At 30.6% G+C, this 23,854-nt stretch overlaps 1 protein-coding gene and 1 long non-coding RNA gene across 5 annotated transcripts in view; one reads left to right on the top strand and one right to left on the bottom strand.

The window, feature by feature from the left end:
• LOC145327664 (uncharacterized) overlaps positions 1–23,854 on the top strand; it is a 147,407-nt gene that overhangs the window by 104,522 nt on the left and 19,031 nt on the right. The window lies entirely within an intron of this gene.
• Positions 10,870–11,414, bottom strand: LOC145327852 (uncharacterized). The gene is made up of 2 exons (XR_013882263.1): positions 11,293–11,414; positions 10,870–10,905 (listed from the first exon to the last, which is right to left on the bottom strand). It is a non-coding gene; the product is annotated as an uncharacterized LOC145327852 (long non-coding RNA).

Raw genomic sequence — 23,854 nt, 5'->3', positions numbered from 1 at the left:
TCAAAAATCGGTCTGACAGTTTTTCCAAAGTCAGTATGATCTATCGAATGAAAAAGGTTTGAAACTGATAGAACATTTCTTTATACTAAAACATATTTTTTCTCCCGTTTTTTCCCACACTTCCAAAAAATGAAATTCAACGAAAATTAAATGGTTCTCACGTTAAAAAAATTTTCTCACGGGTCCAAAAAATGAATTTAAATGAAAATCATATGTACCATTTAAATCAAAATAAATGGTATCCACATTCTAAAAATTATCCCACGCTTGACATTCTTGAAAAATGCTAAATAAATGGACATTTAAACAAACCAAAGATCGCGTTTTTTGCAATGGAATGTGAATTTAGATAACCTTGTCTATCTATACAGGAGTATATGACAGTACATACGGGATTGGTATGACGGACGGACGTACGGACATACTCTAGATATAGAATAGCTACTCATTATGATTTAAAAAAAAACATAAAAGCAATAATATTTTTCTATGGCCTAATTAATTTCTAATTTTATATAACTCTTTTATAATGAAAATATATTGTCTAGGAAAGCATAACATATAATAGAAACAAATATTTTTCATTATCAAACGAAAATCTTCTACATCCTTTCGTTTTTTCTTTATTAAGTGCTAGCGCCTGTGTTTCTAGCATCTAGAGGCACTGTATTAGTATGGTTAGGTATGGATAGACGAAAAACTTTAAATGGACTTTTCAAAATTAGAAAAATTTATTGGTTCAGTAGTTAGAGAGGTCTTAAGTCTTAACGGACAAACTAGTCAACATGCTAAGACATGAAAATAAAACTATAATTTTTTTATAGATTCATAATTTATCAGTGGACTGGATTGTCCTTGTAAAAAGAACCTACACATACATATATTAGTTTGTATGTACTAAAAAACAATTGCAAAAATCCAATAAAAAAAATATTTCTTTGGAGAAAATAACTTACTACGAACATTTGATTATGAAAAAATTCATGTTTTCATTAATTTGTATTTTATAACCAACAAAAACCATAAGAAATAGTCGGAGATTTTTGTTTATCTTTTAAAGCTGTAAAGGGGATGTAATACATATTAATCAATATACTCAAATTGGTAAATTATCTCGTATATTGTCTCTGAAATTAGAAAGGTTTCGTGATTAAATTACAACACCAATTAAAAAATGCATTTTGGCTGGTTCAATCAGTATTTTTTAATAGTTTTGTCAAATTTTAAAGGAAAGATTTAATGTGCTATTAAGTGCCTTTGCATGCAAGCTAATTTGCGACCTCAACCCCCCTTAATTCTTTAGTAAATTAACCCTCTACTAATTCACACCTGCCTTTAACAAAGAATGGGATATATATGTAATTCCATTTATTTTTCATAAATTAAATTCTAAATCTAGAAGTCTTAAAATATTTTTTTATGCTTTTTTATTTGCATTTTTGGCTTTAAACTTTGGCTGCCTTATTTTGCACATTACATTTTTGAAAATGTAACATAAAAGTCAATTCTAATATCAAAATAATTTATGAAAACATTTTCTCCCCATTTTTTTGTTATTTAAGGTAGTTTCTTATTTTGATATCAGATAGAATTAAGTTCTTCAATATAAATAATACTAATAACACTACTTACATAATTTTAAGCAAGTTTGGTAGCTATTAAAGCTGTGAATTCTAATACTATACTAAGAGCTAAAAGATTTATGATTTAAAAACTAAATCCTACATTTTGTTGAGACAATGTGTGAATCTTGCGCCCTCAATCATACATATTAGATTAGATATTATATTAGATATTAGATTCATCTCAAATTTTTAGATTGAAAATTTAATGCAATTTGCGTTCTCGGAATTAGCACTTTCTGACTACACAAGGTTGTGTATTAAAGGATGGAAAAAAAGTAATTCGTAAAATATAAGACAAAGTTTCAGATTTTACAATGCAAATGTCATAAAATACTAATATTATTACTTTAATTGAAAAACAATTAAAACATTTGTTTAAAATCCAAATTTCGATTACTTTTAGACATACTAGCGAATGTTCCCCTAGAATCCTTAAACTTAGTAAAAGTCCCCAAAGTTGTTAAGCCAACGAATAAGAAAACGTCACTGTAAAACAAGAAGCTTCACCATAAAGGAGAATAATTTCAATTTAACAGTAACATAGACAGACAAACAGACATCCTTTTACTTTTATATATATAGATAGTACGAGCACCAGCTAAAAAGCTACTTTTATTTACAACCCTGTTGACTCTTGACTAGTAATTTGCATGGCTGAAAAAATATTCATGTGCAAATATGAAGAATATGCCACTGGATTTGCTATCTACCTATCCATATCTAGATATCCAGATATCAAACTATCTATCTAACACTGCATTTAGGCTTCGCTTCAAACTTTGAAAAATCTACGTTCAACTTTTAAAAAAATTATTTGGATTTCCAATTCTCAAAATTAAAAAAAAATATGTTTTTTACGTATTATTAAAAATGCCCTAGTTACTTTCTAGTAATTATTATAGAGTTGTAAATGTTTACATGTTTCATATTATACCTAATTATTACAGGAGTCATCATGCATGATTTGAAAGTAATACTAGGATTCTAACTGGCCTAAATTTACAGGCGAACTATTCAAAATTGAGCTCGATAAAGATATGTATGTAAAAAGATATATTTTAGTATCATTTTTATCGTTCAATAACCCCTTTCTGTTAATTCTCCCCTTTTTCATTTTAAATTGCCTTCTTACAATATTGTGCACAGCGATATACCCCCAATTTGCCAATGGTATTTTTGCAAAAACACGATAAAAATATTGACCATCAAAATAAGAATTAGCACAAGCTAAAAGCATGATAAGAGGGATCAAATAAACTATTTTCAAATTGTTTTTTTTTGTTAGCAAATTTGCAAATTTATATTTTTTGCGGAATATTCTGCACACCCACCCCGCTCCGATTTTGCACACACATTAATTGCAATTCGCAATTTTTTCCCTTCATTAGCCGAATCAAATTCGTAAAAATGTAGATTAGGCCCTAAAAATACCACGTTTCAAAAAAGGATATGTATCTTTAAAAGGCTGTGTCTCTTTCAAGCTCTAATTTCAAATATAGCATTAATCCATCCAGGAACTCTCCTTAAAATACAATGGTATAATGGATTGCGAGATTTTGAAGGATAATCAAAAAACTTAATAATTAGAAATGAAGTGACTTAAAAAATATAAGACTATTTATTATCTTAAATAATTTTCACGAAAGCTTTCCATAAATGATTATTTTAAAACATAACTTTTGGGGAATTTCATAATATTCTTTTTGTTTTATTTTGGGGCACTTTTCGCCCCCAATCTAAAAATGCAGGTCTTTGGATAGTTTTGAAAATGATTGAAATTTACTGACCCCCCGGGAATAGTGTTCCTAGCATGCGGAAATTGAAAATATATAGCTATTTATTGATAATACCTGCTAAAACAAAAAAAAATATTTCTTTTGTGCTTAATAATTTGGAAAAAATGTATACAAAGTTTATAGAAAAAGAAAAATTCGCAAATTAGTCAAATCTATCAGGGATCTAAAGGGATAAGACAATGACCAATAAATTAATGTACATCCCCACTGATGATACACAAAATTACCCCTTTTGTAGATTACAATTAGTGGTTGAAACGTTTGGACACTCAACTAAATGAACCAACCAATCAAATTTTAATAAAATGTCTCCAACAAATAAGAAAACGTTATTATAAGACTTTAGGGACTAGTACAACAAACAGCCCAATGTCCACTGCCTCCCTACAAATCTATAGTGAATAATTCTATGCTTGGTTTTTATCTAAAATTTTGTTGTTTTAATAAAACACCAATAACATATCATAAATTTTCTTTATAATTAGATGTTTTTGTTTGGTATAGCTGTAATGCATTGTATAATGTATAAAGACGTGAGTTTCAAAAAGCTTTCTTTAATTGTTTTATTTTTGGATATTTATTTTATTTTGCCAGTTTGTTTCATTAATTAACAAAATCTTTAAAATATATTTTTTTGTTATTAATATTGTTATTTAAACTAAAGCTGGATAGCAATTTAATTAGGGGGTGAATCCCCCTTGCAAAGCACTTTAAGGTTCCAATATCCTTATTATTTATCATTTTTTCTATAAAACCTTATTTTCATATTATGTGTAAAAAACCTGAGAGACTGGGGACAATGAGCTGTTTATTATACTAGTCCCCAAAGTTTTATTTAACATTTTCTTATTCGTTTGCATTGCTTACCAAGTATGGGAACTTTAGTGAATTCTGATTGTTTGGTTCATTAAATTGAATGTCCAAACGTTCCAACCATTAATTGTAATCTACAGAAGGGGTAATTTTGTGTATCATCATTGGGGAAGTTCATCAAATTATCAGCCATTGTCTTATCCCTTTCGATCCCTGCATTCTAGTGCACGCCTCTCACCTTACCTGTAATGTTAGTCTAAGGCCTTGAAAAGTAATGTGTTGTTTTTGCATAATTGTTTACAGCAGACAATTTAAACATCGGGTTCTTCAACTCTTTTACTCAATAATAACAGTAAAAAATCCGCTAATGTATTTTTATCTTTTTACAAAAAATGTTGTACAAATGTCTTTACGGAACATAACATAGTTCCTGCTAAAAAATGTACTTTACCCTAAAAAGTCATATTTAACAGTTTAGATCATTTCAAATATCTTAAACGCTTTGCTCAGGTCAGACTGTTGCTAATTTAAACTTAATTTTGCTAGACATAAGTTAAGAAAACAGAAAGAGAGAGGGGACATTGGGATGTTTATTGCACTAGTCCCCAAAGTTTTATTATAGAGTTTTCATATTTGTTATCCTAACAACTTTGGGGACTTTTATTGTAGTTGATGTGGTGGTTAATCAAGTTGTATGATCAAGCATCGAACCACTAATTTTAATCTACAGAATTGGTACAGAGATTTTGTGGAGAAAAAAAGAGGAATGCAGGCCTTCTTAATTTCAATTCTCAAGGGGGTTTGAAACAACCCTACACCAATCTCTTGCACGCTTATAAACCTAATGTCTTTCTTTTCCTAGAATTGTGAGCAATTTTGTTTCTACGCTGAGCAATTGACGCAATTTATTTCTGTTGTGCTTTAGACATGTTTTTTTTTGAGGCGATGCTGCTCTTAATAGCGGCTGTGTTTTTCTGTCAGACTGCCTTGTACTTTGTTCTTTATTTTTCTTTATTTCTCTCACTCTTTCTTTTTAACTTTCTTTCTCTATCTTTCATTTCTTTCTCTCTCTTAAACTGTTTCTTTCTGTGTCTTTCTCTGTTTCTTTTTATAATTTTTTCTTTCTTTCTCTCTTTCTTTATCTTTCTCCCTCCCTCTTTCTTTCGTTCTCTCTCTCTCTCTCTGTATTTCTCTCTCTCTCTCTCTCTCTCTCTCTCTCTCTCTCTCTCTCTTTATCTTTCTTTTTCACACTTTTTCTTTCTCTTTATCTCTTTTCTATCTCTTTATCTTTCTCTCCCTTTCTTTCATTCTTATATATATTACAAAAAACATTACTAATCTTGAACATATTTGTTATTTTATTTTGTTTTAGACATATTTTTTATATATTTTACCAAATCCTATTATATTATATAAATATTAATGTAACCAAACTTAATATGAAAGAAAATTATTTTCTTATGAAAGAAAGAAAGTTACTTCTCTGAAATTATTCAATTATTTGTACAATATTGCCCAATATAACCAATAACTAATCTTGAAATAAAATATCGTTAATTTGTAACTTATGTAAGTTGTCTATTAAGGTTATTATTTGTCCTATAAGACCAAGATTATTTCTCTGACCACTGAATTTATTAAGCTCTCCATTTTATGGTCCCAGGAGGGTTCATGTGCAAACTACTTGGGAGGGAGGGGACGTTGGGCTGTAATTTACACTTGTATTCAATGTTTTAGAATTGCGTTGTCCTATTAGATTGCTACAAAACTTGATTGACTTTTTTCTTTGTTTTTCAGACAACAATTTTAATCTACAGAAAGGGTAATTGAGTTTATCATAATTGCGAAACTATATTAATTTATCATCCATTGTCTTTTCCCTAAAACTACGCATAGTATGTAACGACCTCTGTCACTCTCCGCTTAAATAATTTAGCACATTTGTCAGAGAGAGGAATTTCCTCTTTTTTTAAAGCGATCCTGCTCTTTGACTAATTACTAATTACCTTCCCTAGAGGCCTCTAGTGGCACTTTCAATTTTTATCTTAAGTTTGTAAAATATTTTGGGGTGGGTTATTTTTTTAGGGTTTTTTTTCTGTTTAGAGCGTATTAGTACCCTCCCTCAAAATAGTTATAAACTTTTTCCAGAAAATATGAGAAGATACACTGTAAAGTAGAACCTTATCGGTTAGTGCTCAGCAATGTATTGCGCATTCACTTCTGCATATTATCGCATCTAAAGGACATCAATATTTTAAAAACACAGTAGAAAAAAAATAGATGGTAGTTTTATCGATTAGAGTGAAGGAAATGATAATGCAGTTCAGATAATGTGATACTTGTGAAAATAAAAGTGCTGTCCTAAAAATATTCTTTGGCTCAATTGATTCTTGATATTAATTCAAACTATTTGTAAAATTCTAAAGTTGTACAGTTTAGTTATTTGTGTATTCTAGGGTGCCATTCATTCCAGGAATGAAGGGGACAATGGGCTGATTATTAAATTAGTCCCCAAAGTTTTAAAATAACGTTGGCTCAACAAATTTGGGGACTTATTGGTGTGTTCTTTTGGTTGAGTGGTTAAACGTTTCAATCACTGATTGTAATCTACAGAAGGGTTAATTTTAAGTACCAGCATTGGGGATGTACATTAATTTATCAGCCATTGTCTTATCCTGTTAGATCCCTATAATGTAAATATATTTTTCAATTTTTAATATTTTGGCGGTTTCCTAAAAGTGCGTAGTTTAGCACAGAAACCCCCCTTAATTTGAAATATTTTTAATGGGGGGTAGTTTTTTTAGGTTAGGTTATATTATATTGGGTACAGGGAAGCCCCGCAGGGTAAGGGCAGCCCAGGGGCTAGGTATATCTAAACTAGCCTCTTTCTAATATTCTTTTAAGTGTTTTACTAAGTTTAAAAAGTCCATCTTATTGATATTTTTTCAATATGAGCACCAAATAACTTTTATTTGTTAGCTTTTTGTAATGTTTTCAAGAACTCTTAACTGATTTACAAGAAAGTAATCCTTTCTATTCTGTTACCTCTCCTTTTATTCGTGAGCACTAATATGCAAAAAAAGTTTTTTCTATCGCTCAATCCCTTTTCAATCTGTCATCATATAGGCAATGGTCAACACAAAAGGAATTGAATATTTGATCAAGTATTTGAATTATAGGATTGATCTATTCAGCATTGATTTAAAGGGATAAGACAATGGCCGATTAATTAATGTATATCCTCAATAGTGATAAACAAAATACTTCTTCTGTAGATTACAATTAGTGGTTGAAACGTTTGAACACTCAACTTAATTAACCAACCAATCAAAATTCACTCAAGTCCCCAAATTTGGTAAGCCAACAAACAAGAAAATGTTATTGTAAACTTTGGGGACTAGTGTAATAAACAGTCCATTGTCCCCTCTCTCTCTGTGAAACTACCCTTTTTACAAAATTATAATTAGCAATGAAAATTTAAACAAATAACATATTAACATATTCTTATTTGTTTACAGTATAAATATCACCTTAGCAATTTTAATTGTCTTAAAATAAATATTTATTTTAAACATAAGCTTATTTAGGAGTTGTGCATACACTTCCGCAGTTGTTAGATATTATAAGAAGGGCTCTAAAGGGATAAGACAATGACCGATAAATTGATGTACATCTTCAATGATGATATACAAAATTATACCTTTTATAGATTTAAATTAGTTGTTGAAACGTTTGAACACTTAACTTAATTAACCAACCAATACAAATTTATTTAATCAACGAATAAGAAAACGTTATTATGAAACTTTGGGGGACTAGTGTAATAAACAGCCCATTGTCCCTTCTCCTTTCCACTTTGCTTGAAGCTTATCATTAAACATATCTTTATTACGAGTTTAATGTTGTGACTGTTTAGTAGCAAAGCCACTCTATAATAAAATTTGTCAGTCCGTCTGTAACGCCATAGGGAAAATGTATTTACTCTGGTGTTAAGATAGACTTCTGAGTTTGTTAAAAGCTTCTAGTATAAAGTATGCTATGTGAGTATCTATGTATTCATAAAGGTTTTGTGATTTTTTTATCCCAAACTTTTCTAATTTTCTCTGACCCCTGAACATCTCTATAACCCACTTTTTCTGTTTGTCAATTCTTTTATTATGCTTTGCTACTTATGAATATTGTCGTCCCTGTTTCGAATATGATGATTAGTGGAAGTGAATTCACATAAATTTAAGGATATATAATAGTGTGGAGATAGGGTTTATATTAAATAATGAAAGAATTGTGTTTGTTTATTTATTAGGTATAATTTACACAAAAAAAAACCTTTTAATTTTACAATTTTAAATGGTAATAATGTTAAGAAATATTAAGCAGCTGGCTTGCCGTATGTCCGTCCGTCAGAAATAATATTTAAAGTTACTGCTGCGCTTCTTAATTGTCCTAAATTATAATAAATTATTTGCTTTTTATTCTTATCTTTCAAAATTTAAAAAAAAATTACGTGAAAATTCTTGATTAAAAATATTTCGTCTTAATGGTGAAATTTATTATTTTTATTTAATTAGTCATCTGTGAATTTGTGATAATGTACCTAGTTATATATTTTTTTAAAAATAAAATGTACATAGATTCTTAAAGAATTTAAAGTTTAGTTTCATAAGTTTTTTTTCTTTTGTGGCGAAACTGATTAAAAATTTATAAGGCTCAAGTTGAAAATTTTACGAATCCGGTTCAAAATTTTAAATGTATTCTTTTACTTTATATAAAAGTGCTCTAATCATAAAAGTTTTTTTATTTATCAAAAAATAGATTTTTCTTGCATTTTTTGTTAAGGTCAATATCTAACTTAATTGATTTAGCGTTCATTAATCTGTCTGCTGAGTTTTGACGGTCATTTTTTTATCAGTTTTGTTTTAGATATTTTTATTGACATCTATTAATTAATTTAAATAAAACTCAGAAAGAGAGTGGACAATGGTCTGTTTATTACACTAGTCCCCAAAGTTTTATAATAATATTTTTTTTTACTATTCGTTGGCTTAACAACTCTGAGGACTTAGGTGAATTTTCAATGGTTAATTTATTAAGTTGAGTTTCCACTCATAGGCGTCCAAGGGGGGGGGTAATGGGCCATTTGGCACCCCCAAAATTTTGTGAACAATACCCCCCCAAAAAAAAAATTACCCCTACCTTGGGGGTGCCATAGGCACCCCCAACGATTTTGGGGGGGGTATTTACCCCCCCCAAACCATTTTGGGGGGGGGTAATTACCCCCCCAAAATAAATGTTCTTTAAAAAAATTTTTTTGGGGGGGGGTATTTACCCCCCCCAAATTGAATGTTCTTAAAAAAAATTTTACTGAAAATTTTTTTTGGGGGGGGGAGGGAGTAATCCCCGCCCCCCCCCCCCCCTAAAAAAGTCATAGTGTGACTCGAGCCTTGAGGTGTAATATATTTTGTGTTCCTCGTTTGGTCTCCTAATAGTTAATGAAAAGTATATCCTAAATGGCTTTTGATAGTTTATTTTAGGATAGGTTATATTGGTTTAGGTGATTGTCCCACATGGTTAAGCAATTGGCCCCCCGCAGGGGCTAGAAATAGGAGAGAAGCTTGTGTGAAAAAAACGAAGAAACGCCCCTTAAAGAGCGTTGCCACAAAAGGGACTATACCCCAATATAGACCAACCAGTTAAAACAGTTCTTAACCATGATAACAAAAAATTTAATAGTTTGATCATGTTTTATTTGCTTGGGCCTTTATAAGGGCTAAAACCATCCCGGGGATCTATGATGTAATTGTAAAGCACTGAAGATTCCATAAAATAGATACCTAACTAAATTAAATATTTCATTAAATAATGAAAAAGAATTTCTATAGGCGATTTCTTTTGGGAGGATGTCAGGGTGTCTCAAAACTAGTTATAAAACTTACCAGGACCTATAAGACGCTTCACTTTAAAGTATAATCATATTAGTTCATTGGTTAGTGAGTTAATTATTGTATTTTTATGTTCTAAAGAATGAGATACTACTATATATTTGAACTAGCGGCTTCGCCCCTAGCCTCTAGGGGCTTTGTCCCAAGAGGTTTGATCAACCTAATTTTTTGTATTTTAGATTTAAAAAGAAAAAGTAAAAAAAAATTTTTGGGGGGGAGGGGGTATTTTTCATTTTTTGGGGGGGTTAGGGGTTTCCCACCCCCCAAGAAAATAGCTTAAAACCATCACAGGACCAGTAGGTATATTCCCTGAAGAGTAGAGCCCAATCGGTTCAGTGGTTACTGAGATCTTAAGCTTCAGACGGACAGACAGACGGACAGACGGACAGACGGACAGACAGACAGACAGACATCGTTCTACTTTGTATTATAGATAGTAGTGGCGCCCTTAGCATCTAAGAACTCGTGTTTTCTAAAGGGTAAAACGAAAGGAGAAAAATAGCCTAAAACCACTCAAAGGATTGACCTATAATAGTGTGGAACCATCATGGGATCTATGTGAAGCTTTCCTAAAAAGGAGAACTCAGTATTAAAAGTAATTGTTTCGGTACAACGGCATTTGGCTGGCCGTTTACCAGATCTTTGCGTACAGACGTACGAAACCTGCTACTTCCCACAAGAGACAAACCCAGCATAGTTACTAATACAATTTATTGTATGAAAACGGTCATGCTGAAATAGAAAATAACAAAATTAATAATCAAATATTAAAATGTTAAATACATGATAAAATAAATCTTGTAAAAGAGAATAAATCTTTTCTTATTTGGAACAATCGTCTTTTTAAATAAAGTAAATATTCATTATGAGAGGTTGCGTGCATTCGAAATTATATTTAAATATATAAAATACTAGGGTTACTTTTTTGCTTAAAATTAATCAAAAATTAAATACGAGTTTGAAATTCATAAACAAAATCATTATAGACTACGATTAAAATATTCTGATACAAAAATAAATTAATTACTTGGTCTAATTTAAGTAAAAATGAAAGATTAATTTGCCGTCTTTTAAAATTCATTCCATTCCATTAAAAATGCTTAAAGAAAGAATTCTTACCGAAGTTTTTGTTCCTGTAAAGCCGGGAAGCAATCAAAGGTATTTTTCAGTACGGACAACACCACAATTCTGATTATACATGGTTTTTCATCACGCATATAATCCGCACATTTTGAAAGAAAGATCAAAGATGGCTACGCTCGCTTTGTTTATGGTCCATGCGCAAGCATTGTTTTGAATGCCGCGTTCAATTATGAACATTTGAATTTCACCGCTTTCCAAACTGACATTAATGATAAGGAAAACAAAAGGATAAAGGTTCGAGTTCACAAACGCATCACACTATTATACTTCCGATACAGTAATGAAATCTGAAGCTATAGTCAAATAAACCTTACTTACTGCTTTATGTTATAGGATAGTACTTATTAACTTAATAGATTAGGTAGGTGCTTTTTTTACATAATTAAATTACCCCCCCCAAAAAATTTACCCCCGGGGTAACTTAGTTTGGGGGGGGTAATTACCCCCCCCCAACAAATTTGGGGGGAGTATTTACCCCCCCCAACAGACTTTAGGGGGGGTAATTACCCCCCCCAATCAAATTTTACCCCCGGGGTAAAAATTTTGGGGGGGGTAAAAAAAAATTTCGGTGCGCTTCGCGCGCCATTTTACCCCCCCCAAACACGAATTACCCCCCCCCCTAAAATTTTTTACCCCCCCCAAAAAAAAAAAGCTTGGACGCCCCTGTTTCCACTAATTTTCACTAATTTGACCTTTAGAAAGGGTAATTTTGTGGATCATCATTGTGAATGCACATCAATTTATCGGCCATTGTCTTATCCGTTTAGATCACTGCCTTTTTTCCTACATAAGGATTAGATATTATTTGGTTATAAGAAAAACCCACGAATTTAAAATACAAAAATTAGGGAAATTTTAACGAGACAAAATAATTAAGACTTTCACAACACGTTTGATATTTTGTCTTTTTGTAATTCAACAAGATCAGCCGTATCATAATCATGACATTAAAAAAAATTAAATCAAAGTAATGTAGAATATTATTTTATAGCACAAACTGCCCAGTGATAAGACAATGACCGATAAATTGATGTAAATCCCAAATGATGATAAACAAAACTGCCCCTTTTTATAGATTACAATTGGTGGTTGAAATGTTTGGACACTCAACTAAATGAACCAACCAATCAAAATTTAATAAAAGTCCCCAAGGTTGTTAGACCATTGCATAAGAAAATGTAATTATAAGACTTTGGGGACTAGTGTAATAAACAGCCCAATGTCCCATTTTTTGCGACAATGTCTTTTTATGGCCCAAAAAACGCACAATTTTATTTTTTGACCATAAATGAATTTTATAGTAGCCTTACTTCTAATCAAATTTCAACATCCCCCACAAAAATTAAATTAACATTTTACCTTTACTTAACAAGATTTCAATAACAAACTCTTCAAAAATTTCTTTGAATTTTATCACAATTTGATGATTTTATAACAATATTCTCAAATTATTAAATCTAATTGTTAGAAATTATGTATTTGAACATTTTTGTATTACGCTCGTGTCTACGTATATTAAAACGGAACAAAATTTCTGTAATAAGGAATGTAGTTTTTTTTATAATCTGTCTGTCTGTCTGTCCGTCTGTCCCTTAAGATCTCGATAACCACTGAAGGTCCTGTGGTGGTTTTAAGCTATTTTCTTGGGGGGTGGGACACCCCCAACCCCCCTAAACATGAAAAAATACCCCCCTCCCAATTTTTTTCTTTCTATCATTTAAAATTAGTGGTGGAGTGGGGGCTTCTCACCAGGTACTTAATTTTTTTTCATTAATTACCTCTTGGGGCAAAGCCCCTAGATGCTAGGGGCGAAGCCGCTAGTACATGCTTATAGGAATAATAAAAAATATCTTAAAATTTAAATTATTTACTCAAGAATCACGCTTTTTTGGATAGCTTTCATTCCTTTTTGAAACATAATATTTGTATTTTCAAATATTTAGATAAAAGCAAGTACGAATTTAAAATTTTGTCTCAAATATTAAAATTTCTTGACGCATATAAGTCTACTGAAATTTTAAAGGAAACGTTTCTTTTCATAAAAAAAATAACATGTGATAGGTTGCGAGATTTTTTGAATTTTTTTTGGATGATTTTTAAAATGAAAACAAATTATTATTTCACTGTATTTTCTATTTATTTTCTAACGTTCATCTTAATATGGCGTTGTTTTTGACGTTATTCCTGAAGCGAAATTTTAAATGGCCTTTCAAAACAAACTCTTTCAAAATGTTTCGTGTGCATTGTTTAAAGTTAAATATAAAAAAATAAACTGAACAAAATTTGGGGTGAATTTTAAAATAAGGGGTTGAAAAAAATATAAATTTCTTCCTTAAAAACGAATTAATATTTTCAAACCTTTAATTTTATTTAATTTTTAGGTAAGCCTAGAAGAAGATTAATTTGAAACTACCAAAGAAAAAGTAGGTTTATAATCATGGTTTTAAAAATGAAATCTTTTTAAATATCTAAGTGTCAAATGCAGTATTAATATTTTCTACATTGTGCCTAATTTTAAAAGTAATAACCGTTGTTTAAAATATATATTAAGACGTAAGCGATAATGTTTAAATCAGAAATTTCTCCTAAACCAAAGTTTAATAAACATAAAGTTGTGTGTAGCATATACAATATGGTTTGAAATTACATAATTGTGAAGATATAGTTGGATATAGTACACTTCATACTCTACCATTTAACACTGTATAATAAAACAAAGCTTCTCTAAAAACAAGAAAATCATAGAAATATTCATATTTATTACAGTTAAAAGTTCAATTTACCTTCCTAGAATATATCAATAATTTGCTAAATAGCCTAAAACCGTCTCAGGACTATTATGAAGTTTTCCTAAAAGGAAGAACTCAATCAGTTATGGAGTTCTCAAATTCTTTATTTTCAGAAAAAATAATATTATATATAATGCATATCAATTTTAAAGTTAGGCATGCACATTTAATTTTCGGGGATTGATCTAAAACCTTTGCCCCGGATTTTATGAATGTTTTCATCCTTGTTTTAATTTTTACTTTTCTTAAAATGAATTGAAATTTGCCTGCGAATATCTAAGGAGGTATAGAGAATGGGATAAAAAATTAAAATTAAACAATCTACCGACAGTAGAAAGATACAAAATTTTCTTTTTGAGTAAAGTTGGACAGAGAGAGAGGGGACAATTGGCTGTTTATTCCACTAGTCCCCAAAGTTTTATGATAACATTTTTTTTATTCGTTGTCTTAACAACTTCCGGTACTTTTGATTGGTTGGTTTAATAAGTTAGGTGTTCAAACGTTTCAACCACTAATCTTAGGCTACAGATGGAGTAATTTTGTGTATCATTATTGGGTATGTACATTAATTTATCGGCCATTGTCTTATCCCTGAAAACCTGCAATCTACGTGCAAATTGAATGGTCAATTAGTAGCCTAACCTAAGGGCTTGTATCATAATTAAATCTGAGAGATTTTTGTGGCGGCGGCGGCGGCAGCCGTAATGAATGTCATTTTAATTGCATGCGGATTTTCATTTTTTTACTTGTCCTAATTTTCATTATTTGGGGGGGTTGGGGGTGTCCCACCCCCCAAGAAAATAGTTATAAACCTTTCCGGGACCTATTAGAAGCTACCCTGTAAAGAAGAACCCGATCGGTTCAGCGGTTAGCGAGATCCTTCGCTACAAATAAACAGACAGACAAACAAACAGTCAGACATACATCGTTCTATTTTGTATTATAGATGTCTCCGAATTTTTTTTTGCATATCTTTGTCATTTTTTAAATTTTAAAGCTGTTTAGTTTTCATAAAAATAAGAATTGAATTTATTTTCTTATTTATCAATATTTTAATCTAATTTTTGGTTGCAGACAAATTATTTTTTTAAATATTGCAAATTTTACTTGAATAATAGAATATTATTTATACATAAATAATTTTTACAATTTATTGGGAGGGGATTTTTGTTTCTGAGCGCTTATAGACAAATATGTCTATAAAAAATTATTTATCCATGTATTTTAGAATATCTGCAAATTTTAGTCTGGGGGGGGGGGGTGGTTTATTTTATAAAGATGTGTGTAAATATTATAATTTAGTTAACCTAACAAATATTAAATTTTATAAAACAGCAGAAAAAATTTGTTTATTCAGATATCTTAAGGGATGAGACAATGGCCGATGAATTGATGCACATTTCCAATGATAATACACAAATTTACCCCTTATGTAGATTACAATTAGCAGTTAAAACGTTTGGACACTTAAGTTAATGAACCAACCAATTAAATTCAATGTAAGTCCCTAAAGTTGTTAAGCCAACAAATAAGAAAATGTTATTATAAAACTTTGGGGACTAGTGTAATAAACAGACTAATGTCTCCTCCCCCCCTATGTATTTTATTAGACACCCTTAAATAGTTTTCAGTTTTCTGTTCTTTTTTAGTCCATTTATTTTTTGGTTGCATCGTAGCAACTGTACAAAAATTACCCCTTACTCGCATGTATGTATGTATATTGTCCTAAACCTACCATCATAATATTAGCTGACGGAGTTCGTTAGATGCCAAAATCATGCTCATTTTATTCCATGATTTTTTGTTTACCTTTTTTAGATTTGTTTATCTAATAATAAATGATTGAATGCCTCAAGCAATTAAAAATTGCCATTAAAATGTTTTTTCCTTTTTTAAAAAGTTTGACAATATTTATGAATAGCGCAACATAAACAAACAAAATGTGAACGGTTTAGCCAACATAGCTTAAGTAAGTTATAGAAAGAGAAATTGGGTAATGATTCTTTATAGGGTATGTCCATATGACAAAGAGAAGAATATAGAAAAAGGACGGACCGACATTAGGTTAAACTCTACTTATAGAGTAGCTGCACTACTAAACAAAACAAAAAAATCTCACCTAACAAACTGAGAGAGGTTAAGAGAGAGAAAATATCTTTTGCAATTATTTTCAAAAATAAGATTTCATGTTTTGCCTAAATCAAATATTTTGCAACATCCCCCCCACCGCAATTTTAATCTCCCCCCCCCCCCCATCCCAGTATTAATTTTGTTCCCTACCTCCCACAGGCCAATTCGACCTTTTGGTAGCGCAGCTAATGTATAATTTGTTTGTTCTTTTAGCTTCTAACATTCTTCAGTTTAAAGATACTCTTTTTTTAAGATGACAATGATTGTAATAAAAGATTGCAAAGAAATCGCAGCATGCTATTGTATAATGAGATACAATTCTTTATATCATAAAAAATATGCCAAATATTTACCGTCTTTAAACAAATATGATAATATTACACTTCTTGAATAGAGTACAAAGCATAATATATAATCCTATTACAAAAAGTAGTAAGCTTTTTGTCTGTAGCAAAGGATCTCTCTAACCGCTGAACCGACATGGTTGTACGGAGAATCTTCTTATAGGTCCAGGGAAGGTTTTTAACTATTTTAGGTTATCTTTACCCTCCCAAAAAAATATAATTGTCCCCCTAGAGGCCCATTGTGGGCGTAGCCGCTAGTGTTATTTAAAAGTAGTATTATAATGGCAAAAGCTATGAAAGTAATCGACCTTGTTTACTTAATCTAAAGCAAGCAAGGTTCATATTTGTAAAGACATTTTTATAAACTTTTTGCTATTTCCTCACTCTTTGTTTTCATCTTCAGTGTCACATATTTTTTATGCGCAAAGCTACTTTTTGTTTTCCAGTATAGCTTCGAAACCGATTAATATCCACTGGATTAGAACTGGTTCTCAGCCATAATGAAAAAACATGTAAATCATCGTATTACAACCAATTTTCCAAAAATATTAAAATTAGATAATAAAATAAATACAGTTTTGGTTATCCCGGTCATTCGGCCCCTTGGGGCTAACAAAACTGGTGCATATCCTATAATTTTCTTTTAAATATCCGCGATAAATAACTATTCTTGCTTCTTGTTAATAAGAGTTTAAAAATAATTAAATGGGTTTAAAGTATCGTTCTTGTTTATTTAAAAGAGACTTGTTTGTGTGTGGTAGGCAATTTTTTAGCACATTTTTTGGCATCTTGTGAACTTTTCCCCCTTCCCTCCTTTCTTAATATTTAAAGGCGCCTTTTTAAGATTCTCTAACATACAATTTACAGATTTGCTAAACAAAAAAATACCAGAATTTGAGATTTTAATCCATTTAAATTATGCGATGTTAGTATATAATGTACTTTAATACTTTAATCTTAAATATGAATTAGCCTTTATAAAATAAGGAACTCTATCGGTTCAGTAGTTGTCGAAATCTTAAGCTACAGACAAAAACCTTTATTACTTTATATAATTGAATTAGATATGATTAGATAGGTAATGTCTGTCATTTTCGTCGACATTACACCCAAAATTTATCTTTTTCGAAAAAAATTTTGCCGAAGAAACAAAAAACAAAATTCTGACAATCCCAATCCATTCTTCGCACCACGGAAATTTCATTTCTTTGTTTACAAAGTGAGATTTCTCAGAAATATCACAAAATTTTATTGTTAGGATCTGAATTATGCATGCGATATGTTACCTACCCCCCCCCCCCATCCCGTCGTCCCATGTCTCTCACAGTTTTTTTGTTTGTGGAGTGGAGCTTCTCTATGATTTGGTTCTGTCTGTCCATGCTCTTTGTCCTTTTGTACAGTGGCGCGCGTTTAACGGAATTGTCAACATCCCCTTAAAATTGTAATTTGGATTTCCCTTTGTTCACACACTAATGACTTCACACCCCCTTGTGAATCGCTGTGCACGCCACTGATTAGTTTTGTAGAAACATAAAACAGGCGGTTTGCACCGTAATTAACTCTAGAAATAGCTAAAAACCTGCTTTGGATTCATGCGAAGCTTCCCTAAAAATCCAAACTAAATTAGAGAACATAAAAAAAGTAAAATTCAATTTCTTTTGATGTATGAATTATTTATCTAAAAACCTAATTTGTTTCGTTTTTCGCGCATTTATGAATTTTCCACCCTTGTTATTTTTTCTCCCATGTTTTCAGTCGGAAAAAAATGTTGAGAACGATAAAAATTATCACTTTCCTCTAATTTTGACTTTGTTTCATTCTTTTTTTGTTTTGCAAAATTTTCCTAAGAAATGACAAAAGATAACCCCACCTGAAAGGACGGACAGACGGATGGATCAGGTTGCAAATAGTGAGAAGGTTCTCAGGAATCTAAAGCCGACTAATTTATATACATCCCCAATGATGATGCACAAAATTACCCCTTCTATAGATTACAATTGGCGGTTGAAACGTTTGAAAACTTAACTTAGTAAACCAATCAATCAAAATTCATTAAAAGTCCCCTTTGAATAAGAAAACGCCATTTTAAAATTTTGCATAAATAATTTCATGTTTAAGTTTAGTTTGTCCGGGATTAAGTCAGACATATTTTTTCATCCCGAATTTCTGAATTTAGAATTTAGAAATTCAGAAACTTTGAAATAAAACATAGGAAGCCACAGAGAGAGAGAGAGGGAACAATGGGCTGTTAATACACTAGTTCCCAAAGTTTTATAGTAGCCTTTTTCGTATTCGTTTGCTTGGGGGACTTTTAGTGAATTATGATTAGTTAGATCCTTAATTTGAGTGTCCAAACGCTTCAACCATTAATTGAATGAGTAATTTTATGTATCCATAATGGGGATGTTTTATCCCTTTAGATTCCTGTAAGAATTGACTGACCAATAGATTTTTTAAAATTTTAGAGTAGCTTCGCTTCTAAAAAGAGCATAACCCGAGCATTACCATGATTACTTGCACAAAACTATTAATGTGGTGTGTGACTGTAAGTGAGTGAGCGCAAGGATTCAAGAAATTGCCGCGCTTTGTTTTCAGCCTCAATATTTCCCGCGTAAAAAAATGTTGATGTGCCCATTGTTTTGGGCCGATCACAATACAGATTCAAGTAGATATTGTCCAAGGAAAAGACAGTTATTAAGAAAAAAATTGAAGCTCCATATAGTGCCTTTAAAAAATGACGCCATACCATACAAATGACCATTGATAGGCGAATACACAGACTAAATCACCAATGACATGCCAGTATACATTTTAGGCCATTAGGACTTTATTTTTATAGGCATTATAAAAAGCTTCAAAAATTTTCGTTATACAGCTTTTAACAAATTTTTGAAATAATTTTTTTTGACTGTTCAACAACCTTTTTGTTTCCAATCTTTAACTTCAATGTTATACCATGTAGTTTTCATATTACATGTCCTTGGGGTGGGTAATAGATGTATGGCCTGTATGCATAAATTTATGCCAATGAAGTGTGCAAAGGGCCTAAGTATTTTTTCAGAAGCACGGCTACTCTATAATCAACAAATATTCAAATTAAAATATTTGCTTCTTTAATTTTCAAATTTAGAATAGGACACAATAGTTTCTGCATCGTATGGTCCAACAATAGGGCTAAAACTTACTAACCCCTCATTTTAATCCCCTCAAAATTGTTAAACATATACAGTAGGTTTCCACCATCAATCCTTTAAAACCCCTCATTTTACCCCCCTAAAGATAAAAAGCTTGAACATCCCCTACATTTGACTGGCGGAATGCCTTTGCACACTTGCAGTTCATGTTCTTTTTTTCTCTCGTCATTTCAATGGATGATAAAAAGCTTTGTCTTTCCATGTGGCCAATTTCTAAGGCTAAGAAATTGTGGGATTATTTCAACAAAAAAGAGAACAGCTAAAATATGCAATAAATTGAGAATAAATTAATCATTAAACAGTTAAATGTAGGAGCAAAAATAACAAGTCTGCAACATAATTTAAACAATTTTTTTAAAATTCCACTAAAAATATTTTTGACCAATTGTAAAGTTGCTGATTTCAAGCTTTCTATTTTATGCCCACTCTTTTGCAAAGAGAAATTTAATTTGCATTTGTCATTCAGAATATATTCTACAAGTACAATAAAGTGTGCATTAAATTCTGCATAGTTTTTTAATCGCAAATTATTACTATAGCAATAAAAGTTTTGCTCAGATAAGGTAAGGAATGATGAAGTAGACTTTTTTCCTTTTAAATTGGGTTGAGAAAGATTTATACTGAATAGTTTTTTTTGTAAGGAAATTGGTCTGTAAGTAATACTGGTACCCAAAGTTTTATATTTTGTTTTCTATTTCTTTGGCCTAAAAACATTGAATACTTTTATTAAATCTTGATTAGGTGGTTAAACATTATACACATTCATATTAATTAGATAGGATTTTTTTATCGTTAGATTACTCTAAATTATGTGATATTGTGTCTTTGCTGTGCGGATTTTAAGGCACACCATACGTACAATAAACATCAATGCTAAATGTTAACACTTTAAAAAGTAAAGTTAATCTTTTTTTGATTAATAGCAAATAGATATTTGAGAGGAGTAAGGTTGAAGATTAATGCAAATCAACTAATTTTAATTTAAAACAAAGGCGATTGTTTAAAAAAAATATCATACAAATTCAAATTGTAACTGCGAAAAAAGTAATTTAAATTAAATCTTTGTTTTATTGAATTTTAAAACAAAGGTTAATTAATCTGGACACAAATTATAAAAAAGGTGTCGCCGAATAAATTTAGTTTGAAATATTAAAAACATGGATGACAACATCCATAATTAGAAAAGTATAGCTAGAAAATTAAATTAATTTAATTAATCTTAAGAAAGTTGCTTCAAATTTTCAAACTTTTTTTTAGTTTTCTTTTTATTAGATATCAATATGTGCTAAAACTGATTTTGAATTGATCGCGATTTGGTTTGTCTAATAATAAACGAGCTCTTTTCTCTCCTTGTTTCTATCTATCTATAATTATGGGAGTATGTTATAAAATGTTCACTCAAATATGACTTTACGGTGTTCATGTCAATCTGAGAAGAAATAAAATTTAGCATTTTTGTTATTTATAGCTTTAATTTGCGAAATATTGCTTTTCCTTTAATGCCAACAATTATGGCATGCTTTGTTTTAAAACATGTAATATGTCAGACATTGTTATTTTTAGATGAATTGTTACATTTTACATGAATATTTTATTTTTATTCCTTTTTTTTATAGTAGATACAAATTTATGCTTTTGTATGCTATTTTGGTAGGATTCTAAGCGCCCCCTATGACTACTGTACAGAACTATTTCCGGTTTATTGGTCGGCCCAACATCCAGTCAGAGACGGCGCATTTTCTCAGGCCGAGCTTACAAGATTTTAAATGACTTTGAAACTTAAATTCACAGAAACAGAATGAAATGATTAAAATAAATTTTAAAAAAAGGATATATGTGTGAATTTCATTCAGTGTTTGTGTTTGTGTGAGTGAGTGTGTGTGTGAGTGAGTGTAATACATGATCTTGCTAATCGCTGAACCGATATGACTCTCCTTTATAGTGGAGCTTCTAATTTGTTCAGTGAAGGTTTTTGGAGAGGGTACCACCACCAGTAATAAATATTTCAGTAATTTTACATAAAAATATGTAAATTTGATTTACCTATATCCCAATATTTTTTATAATATTTAATTTTATTTTATAATATTTATCCAATTCCCTGTAATGGGTAGATTTTAAAGGCAGTTCTTAATCAATTAGTTTTATAGCTAAATTTTGGATTCAAATGGATTTCAAATCACACTTAATGTTATTTTTGTTACTATTACTGTTAATGATTTGACTTAAAATATTTCCAATAAAAAAGTATAAAGTAGTAAGCTTTTTTGTATGAAGCTCAAGATTTCATAAAGATTTACAAAGGTCCAGGGATGGTTTTAAGCTATTTTTTTTAAATTTAAGCATTGGGATTGCTTTAGACTATTTTTCTGCCCCCCTTTTACCACTCAAGAGTCCAAAAACAACATTTTATTTTTGTATTAAATGTTAAAGTATGATGTAAAAAGTGTATCAATGAAATTAGGTAAAATTAGATTTCATGGCAATTGTTTATCATGTAGTTAGGAAGATAGAACGTATTATTTTCTCTTAAAAAGTAGTAATTTTAGTAGTAATTTGTGTAAGCGTATGCAATGAAGGGAGGGGACATTGAGCTGTTTATTACACTAGTCCTCAACGTTTTATAATAACGTTTTCTTATTCGTTAGCTGAACAACTTTGGGGACTTTTCTTGAATTTTGATTGGTTATTACATTAAGTTCATTGTCCAAAAGTTTCAACAACTAATTGTAATTTACTAAAGTGGTAGTTATGTGTATCATCATTGGGGATGTATACCTTTTTATTATTTTAGATCCCTAAAAAGGTCGATCGTTACAAGTTTTAAAGCAAGTTCAGTATAAAAATTGTTTAAATATTTGATTGGAGAACGTTTTTAAGAGTGAACAAAAAAATTCTACATCCCAACTGTAACTAATTGTCATTCACTTGAATAAGCTAATGATTGTAGCGAAAATAAATTCAAAATCATTAAAATTTTCAAAAAAGCCAACTTGACGTCGTGATCCGTTTATAATTGTGCTTTAAAACTGGTTAAATTTGCTTAACAACTTAATGCAAATTTTTTATTCAAAAGTAAACTATTTATAAATATAATTTGTTATGTTTAAAAGTATCTCAGAAATAACAAAAATTTTGACAAGAATTGATACTTCATTGATAAAAATTTCTAGGAATAAAACTTTCCAGTATGGATTCAAAACCGAAGAATGTCCGGTGGATTAGAACCGGTTTTCAGCCATACTGAAAAATTATCATTTAATCCTATAATTGTACATTTTTATATCCGCGGTAAACTGTCTATAATACGATGCGAAAAATAACCATTTCATAATAAGACAAAATCCAAGAACATCCTTTTTAAGTTCACAGAAAACTAAAACTCATGTAAATTGTAAAAAGGTGCGTGCACAGGAACTCTGCTAGAGGTGTGCGCGAAGCACACAAACATTTAACAAGAAAGAAAGGAAGGGGGTGGGGTTATGGAAAATAAAAAAATTTAGTTTTTTTTCTGCTTATGGGTGTTAACAACCCCCTAAACCATCCTACTCTTGCACACCCCTAGTGGTATATGTAAAAATAATGATTTATCCCCTATAAAAAAAAAGAATCCGCGCAAAAATGGAATGATAATAAAAATGGGAAATTTTGTTGGCTAGTTATTAGACCTTGTAACCAAGGCATCATTAAACTTTTATTATCCAAGTCAGATTTTCAAATAACTTTATACTAGGGTGTGTATTTACTTACACAAAGTCCCCAAAGTTTTATAATAATATAACAACTTTGGGGACTATTATGAATTTTATTGGTTTGTTTATTAAGCTGAATGTCCAAACGTTTCAACCACTAATTGTAATCTACAGAAGCGGTAATTTTGTGTATTAACATTGGGAATGTGTAATGTACAACAATTTATTGGTCATTGTCTTATCCCTTTAGACCCCTGCATATCTGTATAATTATCATAGTCGCATAAAGACACAATAGCAAGTTTATGACAAGATTAAAGTATTGTGAAAGGACAGTTTATGCTGTTGTAATGATATGCCGTTCTGATTATCAGTGTGTAAATGATCGC

Source organism: Acartia tonsa, chromosome 9 (assembly GCF_053477335.1).
Source record: "Acartia tonsa isolate MP-2025a chromosome 9, ASM5347733v1, whole genome shotgun sequence".
Lineage (NCBI taxonomy): Eukaryota > Metazoa > Arthropoda > Copepoda > Calanoida > Acartiidae > Acartia > Acartia tonsa.
This window is presented reverse-complemented; position numbering and strand designations above follow the sequence as displayed.